Consider the following 18,387-nt stretch of genomic DNA (forward strand, 5'->3'; position numbering starts at 1 on the left):
AATGAATCTGATCTGTCATCTGACTTTTTAAAAACATCCTCCCAGTGCTGGAGAGATGGCTTAGTGGTTAAGAGCACCGAGTGCTCTTCTGAAGGTCCTGAGTTCAAATCCCAGCAACCACATGGTGGCTCACAACCATCTGTAATGAGATCTGATGGCTTCTTCTGGGATATCTGAAAACAGCTACATTGTACCATATAATAAATAAATAAATAAATCTTTAAAAATAAAAGAAAGTAAATCCTCCCACAATTTTCTTTTTTAAAATACTATACAATTAATTTTGACTTCTTTTTATTCCAAGTCTATGAATTTTAAGACATGTATGGGTTTATGTAACCTACACCGTAATTTTTTAAATTGCAATATAGTTTTGTGTCCCCCCAAAACTTTCCTCTGAATAATATCCTGCTCAGATTCCTAATCCCTGGCAATTCTGTTGCACTGTTAGTTTCAATTAGTTACTTTCCTAATTATTATTACAGTTTCTCCTCCCTCTACTGTGATAATACAGAACTATTAAGAGAAATAACTGATAATCAACTTTAAAAGAGGGAAAGTTTTCTAATTAAAAAACTAGATTATTCTAATTTTATTTTATGTGTACAAGTGTTTTACCTGCGTGCATATGTGTCTGTGTGCCATGTGCCTGCCTGGTATATTTGGCAGTCAGAAAAAGTGTGGGACTCCCTGGAACTGGAGTGAGTGTGCCACCATGTGGAAAGTGAACTCAGGTCCCCTGTGTAAGAGCAGTAAGCATCCTTAACCACTGAGCCATCTCTCCAGCTCTGATATTCTTAATGAGATTTCCCAGTTGGCATTGTATGCTTTGCCTTTGTCTCTTTGTCAAAAATAAAGCGACATCATTTAGATGCACTTATGTTGTGTTAATTGATTCTGATGATATGTAGGTCTATTTCTTCATCAATACCTGCTTTTATTGGTATTAATTTATAATGTCTCTAAGATAAAGTATTATAATTTTTCTAAACATGTTCTTCCTTTTTGAAACAGTTTAATCCTCCAGCTCTTCTGCCCTGATTGTGACTTGAATTGTAACAAATCTCTAGATTAAAGTTCTAAATAATTGATATATCTGTCATTAGATAATTGATATATCTGTCATTAGATAATTGATATATCTATCACTATATCCCCTACTTTCAGCATCTTTACTCTTAGTTCTTTTAAGAATTTTCCTTTGTTTGCAGATGTCCAGTTTGACAAGCACCATTTGTTGAAGATATTATCCTTTTTTTTCCAGTGTGTATTTCTGGCTTCTTTATCAAAAATCACATGTCCACAGGTATATGGATTTATGTCTGAGTCTTCAATTTGATTCTGTTGATCAACGTGTCTGTTTTTATGTGAATAACATGCTGTTTCTATTACTATAGCTTTGTAGTACAGCTTGGAATCGGGCATGATGAGATCTCTAGCTGTTAGAGACGGACCTGCGGCTCTCATGTCGGGGTTTGAGCCTGGAAGGCATCTTGGAACTGGAAGAGAAGAGGGAGCCTAGGTGGGTTGAGAAATAATGGAACCAAGACAACTAGTCTGCTCAAGGTTCAAATTTTTAATGGCGGACACGCTTTATAAAAGAGGGAGGAAAGTCCATTCCCGCCAATTCATCCTTGGAGCCTGGAACCAGCTGCAGGTGATGACGTGCAGGATAGGGCGTAGTCTACAGAATAGCTCTGGGGCCTCTCAGCAGGTAGCAGTATCTTGAAGAGGAACAGCAGCAGTGGCTGAACAATTGAGTGATCTAGGGAGGAAGGCTCCAACCTAGATAATCTCCTTAGTGGCAGCAAGGTCAAGGTCTGGCTCAGCCTGCTTAAGGCTTATGGGAGGCTACATCTAGCAGTTCTCTTATTGTCCAGGATTGTTTTGGCAAGAACCAGAGACTGGATAGCTCAGAGACCTATGGTAAAACCAAATGTTGGCCTAAAAATTTTTTTAAACTTTTAAAAGTAACAACAATAATAATGATTATTAATGATAATCTGTTATATTGCCTTATTCAGTTATACAGAAAGCCTTTCTCCATATAAATACAGGGAATAAATACAGAGACCCACAGCCAGACATTATATAAACACACACACACACACACACAAAGAAAAGTATGGGGGGGTGACCTCTAAATGGGATATCACCATTAAGTCCCACCATTCTGAGCTCAGGGATGAAGACCTAAAAGAGGGTAACAAAAAATGTGAGAGAGCCAGAAGGGATGGAGAACCAAGAGAAGCTGTCCCTGTAAGTCCACTGAGCGAAGGTGATTTGACTGTACAGAGACTGGAGAACAAAGCACTAGGCCTGCATGGGTCTCTGCACCAGGAACCATTGGACCATGCACCAGGTCCTCTGCATGTGTACGATAGCTTTCAGTTTAGTATTGTTATGGAACTCCTGAGTGTGTGAACGAGTGGGCCTCTGATTTCTGTGCCTATTCTTGGGGTCTTTTTCTTCTGTTGATCTGGCTCATCTAACTTCAGTGTAATGGTTTTTGTTTTAGCTTATTATGTTTTATTTTATTACATGTTATTGTTACCTATTTATTACCTGTTAAATAAAAAGTTGTTTTTAAAAAGACTTGAAAGAGCTATAAAAAATAAATAAATAAACCTGTTTCTTGCCCAGCACTTAGAGGTTTTAGTGATCCTGTGATTTGTTAGCGTCACAGCTTTACAAAGTTAGGAAATTACTAAAGAGATGTTTTTCAACTTTTTATTGCTAATACATAGAAATATGGCAGGTTTTGTATGTTGCTCTTATACCTTGCTTTCAGTTATCAAAGAAGTTTTACAGAATTTAGAAGAAAATGAGTCTGGCAAGATGGCTGAGTGAATACTGAAGGGCGCTTGCTGCCAATCCTGAGGGGCTGCATTCGAAACAAGGGACCCTAACTGTGGAAAGGAGAGCTGACTCCAGCATGCCAGTTTCTGAAACCCACACAGCCACTGTGATGTAAATGCCCGCCCACCCACATGCATTCTTTCTCTCTCTCTCTCTCTTTCTCTCTCTCATGCACACATGTATACACACAGGCACACACACACACAAAACAAAATAAATATTTAAAAGGAAGCAAACTCAGTGTTCTTTTATATTTTTTTTCCATTTTGAAAACCTGCTTTTCCTATCATTCTAGATGTTTTCTGGCGACAACTTTCTTAGTAACCATTCATCTGAGAATGGGAGGCTGTTGGGTTCTGTTTCATTGTAGTGCTAGCATCTGAGCCAGGGCTTGACAATTGTCCTTCAGTTCTTGCTCAGCATGCTGGTGCAGGCATGTGATGCCAGTGATAGGGAGACAGAGCGGGAAGGATTGCAGTGTACCCTGAATGCATTGCTTCACGTAGTCCTCTCTGGCATTCAGTTCTTTAGCCCAAACACCAAGCAGAAACTTCAGGATCTCGGTAATGATGTCCTTAGACATAGGATCCATGATCCCTCCATGTCCTTAGAATCCTCACCTTTCCCTAAGGACTCCCCAGGTGCCTCTTATTCTTCCATAGTGATGTTTTCCCCGTGAACTTTCAGGACTTTCTGAGTGTCCTCCTCTCCATCATCCTGAGCACACACAATTTCATTCAAGTACTACTGGTCCTTCTTGCCCAAAGCTGCATTCAGATCAATCCTTGAGCAATTGCTCATTTCTGGTGTAAGAATATCTACTTTTCTTAAGCGTTGGAAAGCATCATAATTGCTCAGCGAAAACAGTCTAATTGGTTCTCCTTTCTCTCTCTCAGTCTTTTGATGACGTCTTGACTACAAAGACTCCTAGGAAGTTTTTCCTTTGAAAGTTCAAATTCCATCGATGGATTTGATGACTTTATTGGTTTCTGGTTATCCTCTTTGGACTGTATCTTGTAGTCACATCTTTCACAATATGCTTCCCCTTCTTTGGTGACAACGGTTCAGTGCTTGAAGTACCTTTAATTTTCCACCAGGGGGTTCCTGTCCTCCACCAACTGCTGCTTCCACAGACACTCTGAGATCAGGATGTCCATCCTGATCCCAGTGTCTAAGATCCACTTGGACTCCTGCTCCTTGGTGTTAACCTCAACTGTCATATGACAGAGGAGAGGAGCAGTGTAAAGTTTTTGTAAGGTCTGAGAATAGGAAAGTTTCAGTGGTGAGGACCTACGAAAAGGTTTTAGGGTCTAAGAAGGTAGGGATCTCTTCTCTTCTCTTCTCTTCTCTTCTCTTCTCTTCTCTTCTCTTCTCTTCTCTTCTCTTCTCTTCTCTTCCCTTCCCTTCCCTTCCCTTCCCTTCCCTTCCCTTCCCTTCCCTTCCCTTCCCTTCCCTTCCCTTCCCTTCCCTTCCCTTCCCTTCCCTTCCCTTCTATCTTCTGTTCTGTTCTGTTCTTTTTTTGGTACATTTCCCCCACTCTTCTTTTTTAATTTGAATAAAGACTTTATGTACATTTCAGAATTTATTCCCTTTCCCTGTTCCTCTACCCTGTCCCAGAAAACCCCTAACCCATCCTCATTCCCTCTGCTCCTATGTGGAGGTGTCACCTCCCACCCCACTGCCACCTACCCTCCCTCAATTACCCTATACTGGGGCATCTATGGAGACTCCCTTCATAGGACCAATGACCTCTCCTCCCTTTGATGCATGACAAGGCAGCAGATGCATTTGAGGACTTGGAGGAAGAGGAACACTCCTCCAGTGCTGGTGGGATTGCAAGCTGATACAACTACTCTGGATATCAGTTTGGCAGTTCCTCACAATATTAGACATAGTGCTACCTGAGGACACAGTTTACTGCTCCTGGCCATGTACCCAGAAGCTTCAACATGGGATAAGGACACCTGCTCCACTGTGTTACAGCAAATTTATTTATAATAGGCAGAGGCTGGAAAGAACACAGATATCTTTTTTTCTTTTCATTGAACTTTATTTTTAATTTATTTGTTACACTCCATATACCATACCCTTCCCCACCCCCATCCACCCTTCCAATTGTTCCACATCCCACACTTCCTCCCCACCCCACCCTGTCTCCACTTGGATGCCCCCACCCCACCTCACCACACCTGACCCCTAAACTCCCTGGGACCTCCAGTCTTTTGAGGCTTAGGTGTGTCATCTCTGAATGAGCACACACCTGGGAATCCTCTACTGTATGTGTGTTTGGGGCCTCATCTCCGCTGGTGTATGCTGTCTGTTTGGTAGTCCAGCGTCTGAGGGATCTCGGGGTTCCACAAATATCCCTTTCCTTGCAGTTTCTCACACATAGTTACACCCAAGAGCATTTTACACCATAATTCAAAGATGTCAAACAACTCTTTAATGGGCAAATGCATTAAAAAAGAAATCAAAAAGTAAAAGATCTAGACTGTTCATTTCTAAACAGCAAGTGCAACATTTAGAGAGATGAGGATTCACCCTCATTCCTGTCCTTATCTGGCTCCTGGCCGGCAGCTTCTCTTTCCTGTTGCTGTTTCTTCCACAGCTTGGCCACGGCCAGAAGCTTGAGGTTGGGCTGCTGGGCCGCATCCTCTGGAAAGATGTAGTCCCGATATTCTTGCCATCCGGCATCAGAGCCATCGTCGGCCTGGACCTTTCTTCTCTTCTTGACCTCTTCTGGCATGAGTCTGTCTACTCTCTCCTTGTCTGCTACGGTTCCAAACTCCCCTTCAAAACTTCTCCAGGATTCCAGCAGCATAAGTCTCTCTTCTTTGTCCTCGCAGTGTCTCATGGATCTGTTGGCTTCTTGATAAATCTGTCTGCATTTCGCCACACTTCCTTCTTTCCCAGAAGAGAACTCAAACTGAGCCAAACTGATCCACACCTTGACGTGCTGTGTTCTCTGAAGCAACCGTCGGTAAAGGTTCCGTGTTCTCTCAGGCTCTTCCTGCTCCATCTCAAAATCAATATAGGATTTCCAAAGTAGCTCTGGCATATCCAAGTGCGGCTGGCTGATGGCTAACTCATAGATTGCCCGAGCTCTCTCAACATCACCAAGGATTGTCTCTAACTCTGCAAACTTTATCCAGGAGGTACAATTTTCAGGTCCGAATTCCAGAAACTTCTCATAAAGCTTCCTGCATCTGTCAAACTCTCGAAGCTGCAGCTCCAGGGCTATGTAGCCTTTGAACAACTTGTTCTTTGGACATTTGCCTAGGGAAGTGCCCAAAGCTCTTCTGGCCAATGGCAGATTCTTCTGTCGTATTTCAAACTGGGCGTAATACAACCACATTTTGGCAAAGGTGAACTTTGTGTGAGGAATGAGCTGCAGAGACGCTTGATAGACGCGTCTCGTCCTCTCGGGATCCTTGGCCTCCAGCTCTTCATAGAGCGCATAGTTAACCCAGAGGTAGATGTAGCGCTTCCAGTGCCTCTTCTCCAGCACCGGTGGCACACTGGCGATGGCTCTCTCATAGACTTCCCGCACGGTGTCGGCTTCTGCCTCACTTTCCACCAAGCGTAAGTAATCAAACCACGCGTCGTAATTGTGCGGATTAGCCTTCACTTCTTCTTCGTAGTGGAATCGGCGTTTTCTCACGATGCTCTCTTCTACATCCCTCCGCTCACCAAACTTCTTCTCAAAGATGGTGTAGTTTGTCAAGAGTTCTTGGGCCTCCTGTCTGGAAATCCTATCCAGGGCATATCTGTAGATAACTCGCACCCTTTCCAGTTCTTTCTGATTCTCCTCGAACTTTGCAAAGGCCACATAGAGGTGTTGGTCCATATGCTCCTCCCCGAAAAACTCCACGGCTCTCTCGTAGACTTTCCGCGCATGAGCAACAGAAGCGTGCTGCTCTTCAAACCGAGCATACTTGATCCAGTTCTTCACAGCAGGGTGCACGAGCACAAAGCGTTCATAAATGGTGCGGGCCCGCTCCACCTCTTTGTACCTCAGCTCCAAGTTGATGTAGGAGTGCCAGGCCTGCTCCTCAGGCTGCCATTCCATCCAGCGCTCAAACACCTGACGAGCACCAGCGACGTTGCCCAACAGCTCCTCCATGTACGTGTACTTGTACCAGAACTGCTTGACTCGGGGCAGAGTTGTGATGGCACGGTCCCAGATGTTTCGGGCATGGTTGACCTGGCGGTTCTTCATCTCCATCTCTGCATATTTCAGCCAGAGGGTAAGATTGCGGTAGTCCACATCTAAAGCACGCTCGTATATGGATCGAGCCCTATCGAGCTCCTTCAGGCTTTCCTCCCATTGTGCGTATTTGATCCAGTTGCTAATCACAGTCCTCTTCTGTCTGAGGTTTTCTTCAAAGGCCTTTCTTTTCCGGAGTTTGTAATCATTGAATTCTTCTGCGTCTGTGATCTTCTGCTGAGGTGGAGGCGCGAGGAGCTCGAGTTCTCTCTCTTTAGCTTCCCTTAAGAGCTGCTCTGCAGTTATCTGCACCTCGGCCGCAGCTTTGTTTTTGACCTGGGCCACTTTAGGAAGGCGCTGCTCTTTCTTGGCCACGGTGGACGACGCCATGACTGCAGCAGCAGCAGCGGAACGCAGCAAGTCCCAGGATCTAGTCGTTGCTCACACAAACCAGGTGGTCCCAACTAGGCTGGTTGTTTCAGCTGGCTCTCTGTAGAAGTCCTTTCCAACAGCAGTGCTGGCAAGGAAATGCAAGCAGGTGAAGCATAGTGAAGTTCCCTTCTTCTGCTGGCCTTATATTGCTCTCCAGCAGAGGGCGTGGCCAGGATTAAGGGTGTGTCCCACCCACCACGCCTGGATCTGGGACTTGTTGATCCCACGATGACCTTGAACTCACTCAGATATCTCCAGGCCTTAATCTCCTGAGAGCAAAGGTGTGTACGACCTTGCTTGGGCCTAATCTCCATGCCTAGATACAGATCTGAAACTTGTGTCTTTCAGCTAAAGATCTGGATCAAAGGGGACCCCTCCAATTCTGGACTGTAGTTCATCCCAGATATATCCAGCTTGACAACCAGGAGTAGTCATTCCACTTCTGGATAAAGGGAGGAAGTCCCCTGCCCCTCCTTCAGTCAATGTTCTTTCTGAAAATCCTTAATCACTGTTCCACAGGAGATTTCGGTCATGCCTGAGCTTGTTTCAAAGAATATTCCTGCTCTTTTGCCCTCTCTCTCTCTCTCTCTCTCTCTCTCTCTCTCTCTCTCTGTGTGTGTGTGTGTGTGTGTGTGTGTGTGTGTGTGTGTGTGTAAGAGAGAGAAAAAAGAGTACTCACAAGCAAGCACACATGAAAAACATCAATAAGAATTTATTAAGGCTTAAATAGTGTCTGTTAAATTTTTTTACTTGTTATACATTGTTTTGTATCAAGATGGGGATGATTTAGAGTTTTGTAGTTTTCATCTTCCTGTGGGAGAGAGGTCAAGCTAAAACTGTTTCTGGTTCCAAGCTAAAGGGCGTACTTTTTTGTGGAAAAAGGCTTTGTGTTTGTGGTTGGTTTTTGTTGTTGTTGTTGTTGTTGTTTATTTGTTCGTTTTGAGATTGGGGTTCTCTGTGTAGCCCTGACTGTCCTGGAACTCACTCTGTACAGTAAGCTGGCCTTAAACTCAGAAATTCACCTGCCTCAGATCCCCCCCCCCCAAGTGCTGGGATTAAAGGCATGTGCCATTACTCCCAGCTGTGTCTGTGTTTTTAGATAAGGTGATTAGTCTCTGGACAGCTTCCAGAGTTTGATGGTTCAGATATGACACGGTGAGATCTTATGAAGAACTAGATTCAATAAAATCAATCAAAAAATGTAGATTCTTTGTGCCATCCTTCACATGGCATGAATGAAGTCTTAGGATCAGTTATTCTTAAAATTGGCCATAAAAAGATTGTCGTTTTTATACTCACACAAGGGTCAGGATTTCTTGCCTAACTACTCTGTACATCCTCCACAGACTAAAACAATCCACACAAATACCTTGATGGTTCTTCCATTTGGTTTGGAGATTTGTAGACTGCACATGGTTCAGCTTTGGTGAGATTCATCATGAGACCTGCTAAACTGGCCTTCTAGAACTCCCAATGTCATGGAGTCCAGGTCACCTTGCCTCATTAAACCTGTCAGATGGATCCAATCAGAGCTTAGACATCAGAGACTAGAACAATTGTTGGCATGGCCTTCTTATGGCCTACCCAACTCTCCCATTTTTTCCTACCCTGCCCTCCTTGAAAGATATCTCAACTCCCGTATTCAGCAGGAAGAAGTTATCAAGAGTTGTCATCCCAGATCCTGGGCTTGGGGGCTGAAGGTGGTTGTTCTAGTTGTCTTTCTGGGGAATTTAGAATTGGCCAGAATGGATATTAGTCCCCTGTAAGTTTTAGGATTGGTAAAAATCCTTTCCCAATCTGTTGGTGGCCTTTTTGTCTTATTGACACTGTGTTTTGCCTTACAGAAGCTTGGCAATTTTATAAGCTGGATTCCAGAAAATCAAATATGCCCATTAAAAGATGGGGTACAGAGCTAAACAAAGAATTCTCAACTGAAGAAAACCGGTATGGCTGAGAAGCACCTGAAAAAAAAAATGTTCTACATCCTTAATCATCAGGGAAATGAAAATCAAAACAACCCTGAGATTCCACCTCACACTATTCAGAATGGCTAACATCAAAAATTCAGGTGACAGCAGATGCTAGTGAGGATGTGGAGAAAGAGGAACACTCCTCCATGGCTGGTGGGATTGCACGCTTGTACCACCACTCTGGAAATCAGTGTGGCGGCTCCTCAGAAAATTGGACAGAGTACTACTGGAAGATCCAGCAATAACTCGTCCGGGCATATACCCATAAGATGTTTCAACTGGTAATAAGAACACATGCTCCACTATGTTCATAGCAGCCTTATTCATAATAGCCAGAAGCTGGAAAGAACCCAGATGTCCCGCAATAAAAGAGTGAATACAGAAAATGTGGTACATTTACACAATGGAGTACTACTCCGCTATTAAAATCAATGAATTTCTGAAATTCTTAGGCAAATGGAGGCATCTGGAGGGTATCGTCCTGAGTGAGGTAACCCAATCACAAAAGAACTCACATGATATGCACTCACTGATAAGTGGATATTAGTTCAGAAACTTAGAATGCCCAAGATACAATTTGCCAAACACAAGAAACTAAAGAAGAAGGAAGACCAAAGTGTGGATACTTTAGCCCTCCTAAGAATGGGGAACAAAATACCCACGGAAGGAGTTACAGAGACAAAGTTTGGAGCTGAGACAGAAGCAAGGACCATGCAGAGACTGCCCCACCCAGGGATCCATAACATAATCAGCCACCAAATGCAGACACTATTACATATGCCAGCTAGATTTTGCTTACATGACCCTGATATAGCTGTCTCTTGTGAAGCTATGCCAGTTCCTGGCAAATACAGAAGTCGATGCTCACAATCGTCTATTGAATGGAACACGGGGCCCAAAATGGAGGAGCTAGAGAAAGGACCCAAGGAGCTGAAGGGGTCTGTAACCCTATAGGAGGAACAGCAATATGGACTAAGCAGTAGCCCCTGAGCTCGTGTCTCTACCTGCATCTGTAGCAGAAGAAGGCCTAGTCGGTCATCATTGGGAGGAGAGGACCTTGGTGTGGCAAAGATTATATGCCCCAGGACAGGGGAATGCCAGGGCCAGGAAGCGGCCAGGGCCAGGAAGCAGAAGTGGGTGGGTTGGGGAGCAGTGAGGGAGGCGGGGGTGTGTGGTGGAAGTTTTAGGGGACTTTCAGGATAGCATTTGAAATGTAAAGGAAGAAAATATCTAATAAAAAATTGTTAAGAACAAAAAACAAAAAAGAACTTGGTAATAGCTCTGATTAACCCTGTAATACCACTCTGAGGGAGGACTCCGTCTGCTGGTGGGTAGCACTCTTCAGTGTACCCTGAACGCATTGCTTCAGGTAGTCCTCTCTGGCATTCAGTTCTTTGGCCCAAACACCAAGCAGAAACTTCAGGATCTCGGTAATGATGTCCTTAGAATCCATGATCCCTCCATGTCCTTAGAATCCTCACCTTTCCCTAAGGACTCCCCAGGTGCCCCTTATTCTTCCATAGTGATGTTTTCCCCGTGAACTTTCAGGACTTTCTGAGTGTCCTCCTCTCCATCATCCTGAGCACACACAATTTCATTCAAGTACTACTGGTCCTTCTTGCCCAAAGCTGCATTCAGATCAATCCTTGAGCAATTGCTCACTTCTGGTGTAAGAATCTCTATTTTTCTTAAGCGTTGGAAAGCATCATAATTGCTCAGCGAAAACAGTCTAATTGGTTCTCCTTTCTCTCTCTCAGTCTTTTGATGACGTCTTGACAACAAAAACTCCTAGGAAGTTTTTCCTCTGAAAGTTCAAATTCCATCACTGGATTTGATGACTTTATTGGTTTCTGGTTATCCTCTTTGGACTGTATCTTGTAGTCACATCTTTCACAATATGCTTCCCCTTCTTTGGTGACAACGGTTCAGTGCTTGAAGTACCTTTAATTTTCCACCAGGGGGTTCCTGTCCTCCACCAACTGCTGCTTCCACAGACACTCTGAGATCAGGATGTCCATCCTGATCCCAGTGTCTAAGATCCCCTTTGACTCCTGCTCCTTGGTGTTAACCTCAACTGTCATATGACAGAGGAGAGGAGAAGTGTAAAGTTTTTGTAAGGTCTGAGAATAGGAAAGTTTCAGTGGTGAGGACCTACGAAAAGGTTTTAGGGTCTAAGAAGGTAGGGATCTCTTCTCTTCTCTTCTCTTCTCTTCTCTTCTCTTCTCTTCTTTTCTCTTCTCTGTTCTTTTTTTTTTTGGTACATTTCCCCCACTCTTCTTTTTTAATTTGAATACAGTCTTTATGTACATTTCAGAATTTATTCCCTTTCCCAGTTCCTCCACCCTGTCCCAGAAAACCCCTAACCCATCCTCATTCCCTCTGCTCCTATGTGGAAGTGTCACCTCCCACCCCACTGCCACCTACCCCCCCCTCAATTCCCCTATACTGGGGCATCTATGGAGACTCCCTTCATAGGACCAATGACCTCTCCTCCCTTTGATGCATGACAAGGCAGCAGATGCATTTGAGGACTTGGAGGAAGAGGAACACTCCTCCAGTGCTGGTGGGATTGCAAGCTGATACAACTACTCTGGATATCAGTTTGGCAGTTCCTCACAATATTAGACATAGTGCTACCTGAGGACACAGTTTACTGCTCCTGGCCATGTACCCAGAAGCTTCAACATGGGATAAGGACACCTGCTCCACTGTGTTACAGCAAACTTATTTATAATAGGCAGAGGCTGGAAAGAACACAGATGTCTTTTTTTCTTTTCATTGAACTTTATTTTTAATTTATTTGTTACACTCCATATACCATACCCTTCCCCACCCCCATCCACCCTTCCAATTGTTCCACATCCCACACTTCCTCCCCACCCCACCCTGTCTCCACTTGGATGCCCCCACCCCACCTCACCTCACCACACCTGACCTCTAAACTCCCTGGGACCTCCAGTGTTTTGAGGCTTAGGTGTGTCATCTCTGAACGAGCACACACCTGGGAATCCTCTACTGTATGTGTGTTTGGGGCCTCATCTCCGCTGGTGTATGCTGTCTGTTTGGTAGTCCAGCGTCTGAGGGATCTCGGGGTTCCACAAATGTCCCTTTCCTTGCAGTTTCTCACACATAGTTACACCCAAGAGCATTTTACACCATAATTCAAAGATGTCAAACAACTCCTTAATGGGCAAATGCATAAAAGAAAAAAAATGCAAAAGTAAAAGTTCTAGACTGTTCATTTCTAAACAGCAAGTGCAACATTTAGAGAGATGAGGATTCACCCTCATTCCTGTCCTTATCTGGCTCCTGGCCGGCAGCTTCTCTTTCCTGTTGCTGTTTCTTCCACAGCTTGGCCACGGCCAGAAGCTTGAGGTTGGGCTGCTGGGCCGCATCCTCTGGAAAGATGTAGTCCCGATATTCTTGCCATCCGGCATCAGAGCCATCGTCGGCCTGGACCTTTCTTCTCTTCTTGACCTCTTCTGGCATGAGTCTGTCTACTCTCTCCTTGTCTGCTACGGTTCCAAACTCCCCTTCAAAACTTCTCCAGGATTGCAGCAGCATAAGTCTTTCTTCTTTGTCCTCGCAGTGTCTCATGGATCTGTTGGCTTCTTGATAAATCTGTCTGCATTTCGCCACACTTCCTTCTTTCCCAGAAGAGAACTCAAACTGAGCCAAACTGATCCACACCTTGACGTGCTGTGTTCTCTGAAGCAACCGTCGGTAAAGATTCCGTGTTCTCTCAGGCTCTTCCTGCTCCATCTCAAAATCAATATAGGATTTCCAAAGTAGCTCTGGCATATCCAAGTGCGGCTGGCTGATGGCTAACTCATAGATTGCCCGAGCTCTCTCAACATCACCAAGGATTGTCTCTAACTCTGCAAACTTTATCCAGGAGGTACAATTTTCAGGTCCGAATTCCAGAAACTTCTCATAAAGCTTCCTGCATCTGTCAAACTCTCGAAGCTGCAGCTCCAGGGCTATGTAGCCTTTGAACAACTTGTTCTTTGGACATTTGCCTAGGGAAGTGCCCAAAGCTCTTCTGGCCGATGGCAGATTCTTCTGTCTTATTTCAAACTGGGCGTAATACAACCACATTTTGGCAAAGGTGAACTTTGTGTGAGGAATGAGCTGCAGAGACGCTTGATAGACGCGTCTCGTCCTCTCGGGATCCTTGGCCTCCAGCTCTTCATAGAGCGCATAGTTAACCCAGAGGTAGATGTAGCGCTTCCAGTGCCTCTTCTCCAGCACCGGTGGCACACTGGCGATGGCTCTCTCATAGACCTCCCGCACGGTGTCGGCTTCTGCCTCACTTTCCACCAAGCGTAAGTAATCAAACCACGCGTCGTAATTGTGCGGATTAGCCTTCACTTCTTCTTCGTAGTGGAATCGGCGTTTTCTCACGATGCTCTCTTCTACATCCCTCCGCTCACCAAACTTCTTCTCAAAGATGGTGTAGTTTGTCAAGAGTTCTTGGGCCTCCTGTCTGGAAATCCTATCCAGGGCATATCTGTAGATTACTCGCACCCTTTCCAGTTCTTTCTGATTCTCCTCGAACTTTGCAAAGGCCACATAGAGGTGTTGGTCCATATGCTCCTCCCCGAAAAACTCCACGGCTCTCTCGTAGACTTTCCGCGCATGAGCAACAGAAGCGTGCTGCTCTTCAAACCGAGCATACTTGATCCAGTTCTTCACAGCAGGGTGCACGAGCACAAAGCGTTCATAAATGGTGCGGGCCCGCTCCACCTCTTTGTACCTCAGCTCCAAGTTGATGTAGGAGTGCCAGGCCTGCTCCTCAGGCTGCCATTCCATCCAGCGCTCAAACACCTGACGAGCACCAGCGACGTTGCCCAACAGCTCCTCCATGTACGTGTACTTGTACCAGAACTGCTTGACTCGGGGCAGAGTTGTGATGGCACGGTCCCAGATGTTTCGGGCATGGTTGACCTGGCGGTTCTTCATCTCCATCTCTGCATATTTCAGCCAGAGGGTAAGATTGCGGTAGTCCACATCTAAAGCACGCTCGTATATGGATCGAGCCCTATCGAGCTCCTTCAGGCTTTCCTCCCATTGTGCGTATTTGATCCAGTTGCTAATCACAGTCCTCTTCTGTCTGAGGTTTTCTTCAAAGGCCTTTCTTTTCCGGAGTTTGTAATCATTGAATTCTTCTGCGTCTGTGATCTTCTGCTGAGGTGGAGGCGCGAGGAGCTCGAGTTCTCTCTCTTTAGCTTCCCTTAAGAGCTGCTCTGCAGTTATCTGCACCTCGGCCGCAGCTTTGTTTTTGACCTGGGCCACTTTAGGAAGGCGCTGCTCTTTCTTGGCCACGGTGGACGACGCCATGACTGCAGCAGCAGCAGCGGAACGCAGCAAGTCCCAGGATCTAGTCGTTGCTCACACAAACCAGGTGGTCCCAACTAGGCTGGTTGTTTCAGCTGGCTCTCTGTAGAAGTCCTTTCCAACAGCAGTGCTGGCAAGGAAATGCAAGCAGGTGAAGCATAGTGAAGTTCCCTTCTTCTGCTGGCCTTATATTGCTCTCCAGCAGAGGGCGTGGCCAGGATTAAGGGTGTGTCCCACCCACCACGCCTGGATCTGGGACTTGTTGATCCCACGATGACCTTGAACTCACTCAGATATCTCCAGGCCTTAATCTCCTGAGAGCAAAGGTGTGTACGACCTTGCTTGGGCCTAATCTCCATGCCTAGATACAGATCTGAAACTTGTGTCTTTCAGCTAAAGATCTGGATCAAAGGCGACCCCTCCAATTCTGGACTGTAGTTCATCCCAGATATAATCCACGTTGACAACCAGGAGTAGCCATTCCACTTCTGGATAAAAGGAGGAAGTCCCCTGGACCTCTGTCAGTCAATGTTCTTTCTGAAAATCCTTAATCACTCTTCCACAGGAGATTTCTGTCGTGCCTGAGCTTGTTTCATAGAATATTCCTGCTCTTTTGCCCTCTCTCTCTCTCTCTCTCTCTCTCTCTCTCTCTCTCTCTCTCTGTGTGTGTGTGTGTGTGTGTGTGTGTGTGTGTGTGTGTGTAAGAGAGAGAAAAAGAGTACTCACAAGCAAGCACACATGAAAAACATCAATAAGAATTTATTAAGGCTTAAATAGCATCTGTTAATTATTTTTACTTGTTATACATTGTTTTGTATCAAGATGGGAATGATTTAGAGTTTTGTAGTTTTCATCTTCCTGTGGGAGAGAGGTCAAGCTAAAACTGTTTCTGGTTCCAAGCTAAAGGGCGTACTTTTTTTGTGGAAAAAGGCTTTGTGTTTGTGGTTGGTTTTTGTTGTTGTTGTTGTTGTTGTTTATTTGTTTGTTTTGAGATTGGGGCTCTCTGTGTAGCCCTGACTGTCCTGGAACTCACTCTTTACAGTAAGCTGGCCTTAAACTCAGAAATTTACCTGCCTCAGACCCCCCAAGTGCTGGGATTAAAGGCATGTGCCATTACTCCCAGCTGTGTCTGTGTTTTTAGATAAGGTGATTAGTCTCTGGACAGCTTCCAGAGTTTGATGGTTCAGATATGACAAGGTGAGATCTTATGAAGAACTAGATTCAATAAAATCAATCAAAAATGTAGATTCTTTGTGCCATCCTCCACATGGCATGAATGAAGACTTAGGATCAGTTATTCTTAAAATTGGCCCATAAGAAGATTGTCGTTTTTATACTCAAACAAGGGTCAGAATTTCTTGCCTAACTAGTCTGTACATCCTCCACAGACTAACACAATCCACACAAATACCTTGATGGTTCTTCCATTTGGTTTGGAGATTTGTAGACTGCACATGGTTCAGCTTTGGTGAGATTCATCATGAGACCTGCTAAACTGGCCTTCTAGAACTTCCAATGTCATGGAGTCCAGGTCATCTTGCCTCATTAAACCTGTCAGATGGATCTAATCAGAACCAGAGACTAGAACAATTGTTGGCATGGCCTTCTTATGGCCTACCCAATTCTCCCATTTTCCCTACCCTGCCCTCCTTGAAAGATATCTCAACTCCCGTATTCAGCAGGAAGAAGTTATCAAGAGTTGTCATCCCAGATCATGGGTTTGGGGGCTGAAGGTGTTTGTTGGTTGTTTTTTATCTTGCAATTTTATACTTTCCCAGTTCTTTGTAGGACAAATATTTTTATACTATAAGGTAGACATTTAAATACTAAGCCATGACAACATGTCTGGTCTAATTCCTGAAAGAATGTGTATTCTTTTTTTTTTTAATTTGTCAAATAACCCTTATAAGTTTAAGCTGCAAGTTTAGACTTGCTGTGTTTGTATTGTGGTTTTCGTGATGATTCTGTTTTCAAAGTCACATGTGTGGACCCAGTGGCCGGCCCTGCACACGTTTAGTCCAACTGAAAATGTCTGGTATGTTATTTCAGGTCAGATTTACTCACATGCACCGCGGATCTGAGCTCAGCAGTTCACAAACCGTTCTCTGCAGCTGGGTTAGTAATCTTGTCTTTCAATGCTTTTCTTCGCATTTTCCACCCCTCTGGACTGTACACTTCACTCAAGTCAGAAAGCTGGGGTTGTGGTTAGCCCTCTTGTGACACACATTTCCCACACCTGTGCAGGGCTAAGTCACGAGAGGATGAATGGGAAAAGGAAAAGAGGCCTCTACCACCTCCTACCTGGACCTTCCTTGTCCCTCTTGTTCACTGAGTTTAGTTTCTACACAACTGACTGGAGATAACTTTACATCAGAATTATATTCCTTCTCCAAACAATATTATTAAGATATCTAGTGAACGATACTCAGGTTAGAAACCATGTTTTAACTTCTTCATGTGACCTATGTACAAAGAAACTTAGTTTGATTTTTAAATTTTTGAGGCGTGTTTTTGTCTTAATTACATTTTTTTCCTTATTTGTAAGCATACCCAATGCCTTCAGAAATTACGTTATGGTTACATGTATTTAAATAGAAAATCTTTTAATACTGAAACTAACAGACCAGGGCATTTTTCCATTTTTCTCTCCTTCTTCAACATAAGTTATGAATTGCCTCCTTTAGACATTTTAACTTTAAAAGCCTATACTCATTTTAGCTGCTCCTGGAGGATTTAGGTGGGTTCCTCCCTAAAACACCCCCTTGGCTCGCCTTGCGTGTGTCTGTCCCCCTCCAACTGAAATCCTCACTCCCTAAGTGACTCATCCCACATTTTCCTTTTGCAGATATGCCAGGAATTCCAACTGCTGCTCTGTTCATAATAAACAGAAATTGTAACCAGCCTAGATGTTCATCAGCTGATTAACAGATAAAGATGACGTGGTGTATTTATTCAGTGGAAAACTATTCATTTGTTAATAAAATAAAAGTACGAAATTCGCAAGTAAGTGGGTGGAGCTAGGAACAATTGTCTAAAGTGAGATAAGGTTTTTAAATGACTCTCAATGTCAATTCCAGTGATGTCAGGAATCTGCGTTCCCGCTAACAAGATGTGAGATCCAGTCTCGGTGCATCTCTTTACTGTGTCTTTTTGACATTCTCCACCCTCTCTGCATTAATGTACTATCTCGTTCTGACTAGGCTTTGCATTTCCTTGATGACCAGTGACACTCATTGTCTTTCATACACCAGTTGGACACTTGGAGGCTTTCCTTTCAAATTTTTTTGATCTGTTATTCACTTAATTACTTTAAAATTTTTGACAACAGTATATAGGCTTTTGTTTGAGGAAAAAACTCCATAGAGGAGATTTCTGGTGTAAGAATCAGAACCTTATCATTGAGTCTTTCTTTTTTTAAAAAAATGTTATTTTTTTATTAGATATTTTCTTCATTTACATTTCAAATGCAACACCCCTTACCTAGTTTCCTCTCCAAAAATCCCCTATACCTTCCCCCCTCTTCCTGCTCCCCAACTCACCCAGTCCTACTTCCTGGCCCTGGCATTCCCCTGTACTGGGGCA

The 18,387-nt window shown here is 44.2% G+C and overlaps 4 pseudogenes; all 4 read right to left on the bottom strand.

The window, feature by feature from the left end:
* On the bottom strand, positions 3,324-4,095 carry Gm8945 (predicted gene 8945; annotated as a pseudogene).
* Gm5989 (predicted pseudogene 5989) lies at positions 5,384-7,456 on the bottom strand (annotated as a pseudogene).
* Positions 10,763-11,486, bottom strand: Gm8950 (predicted gene 8950; annotated as a pseudogene).
* On the bottom strand, positions 12,568-14,817 carry Gm5301 (predicted pseudogene 5301; annotated as a pseudogene).

The sequence above is a fragment of the Mus musculus genome, chromosome 6 (genome assembly GCF_000001635.26).
Source record: "Mus musculus strain C57BL/6J chromosome 6, GRCm38.p6 C57BL/6J".
Taxonomy (NCBI): Eukaryota; Metazoa; Chordata; class Mammalia; order Rodentia; family Muridae; genus Mus; species Mus musculus.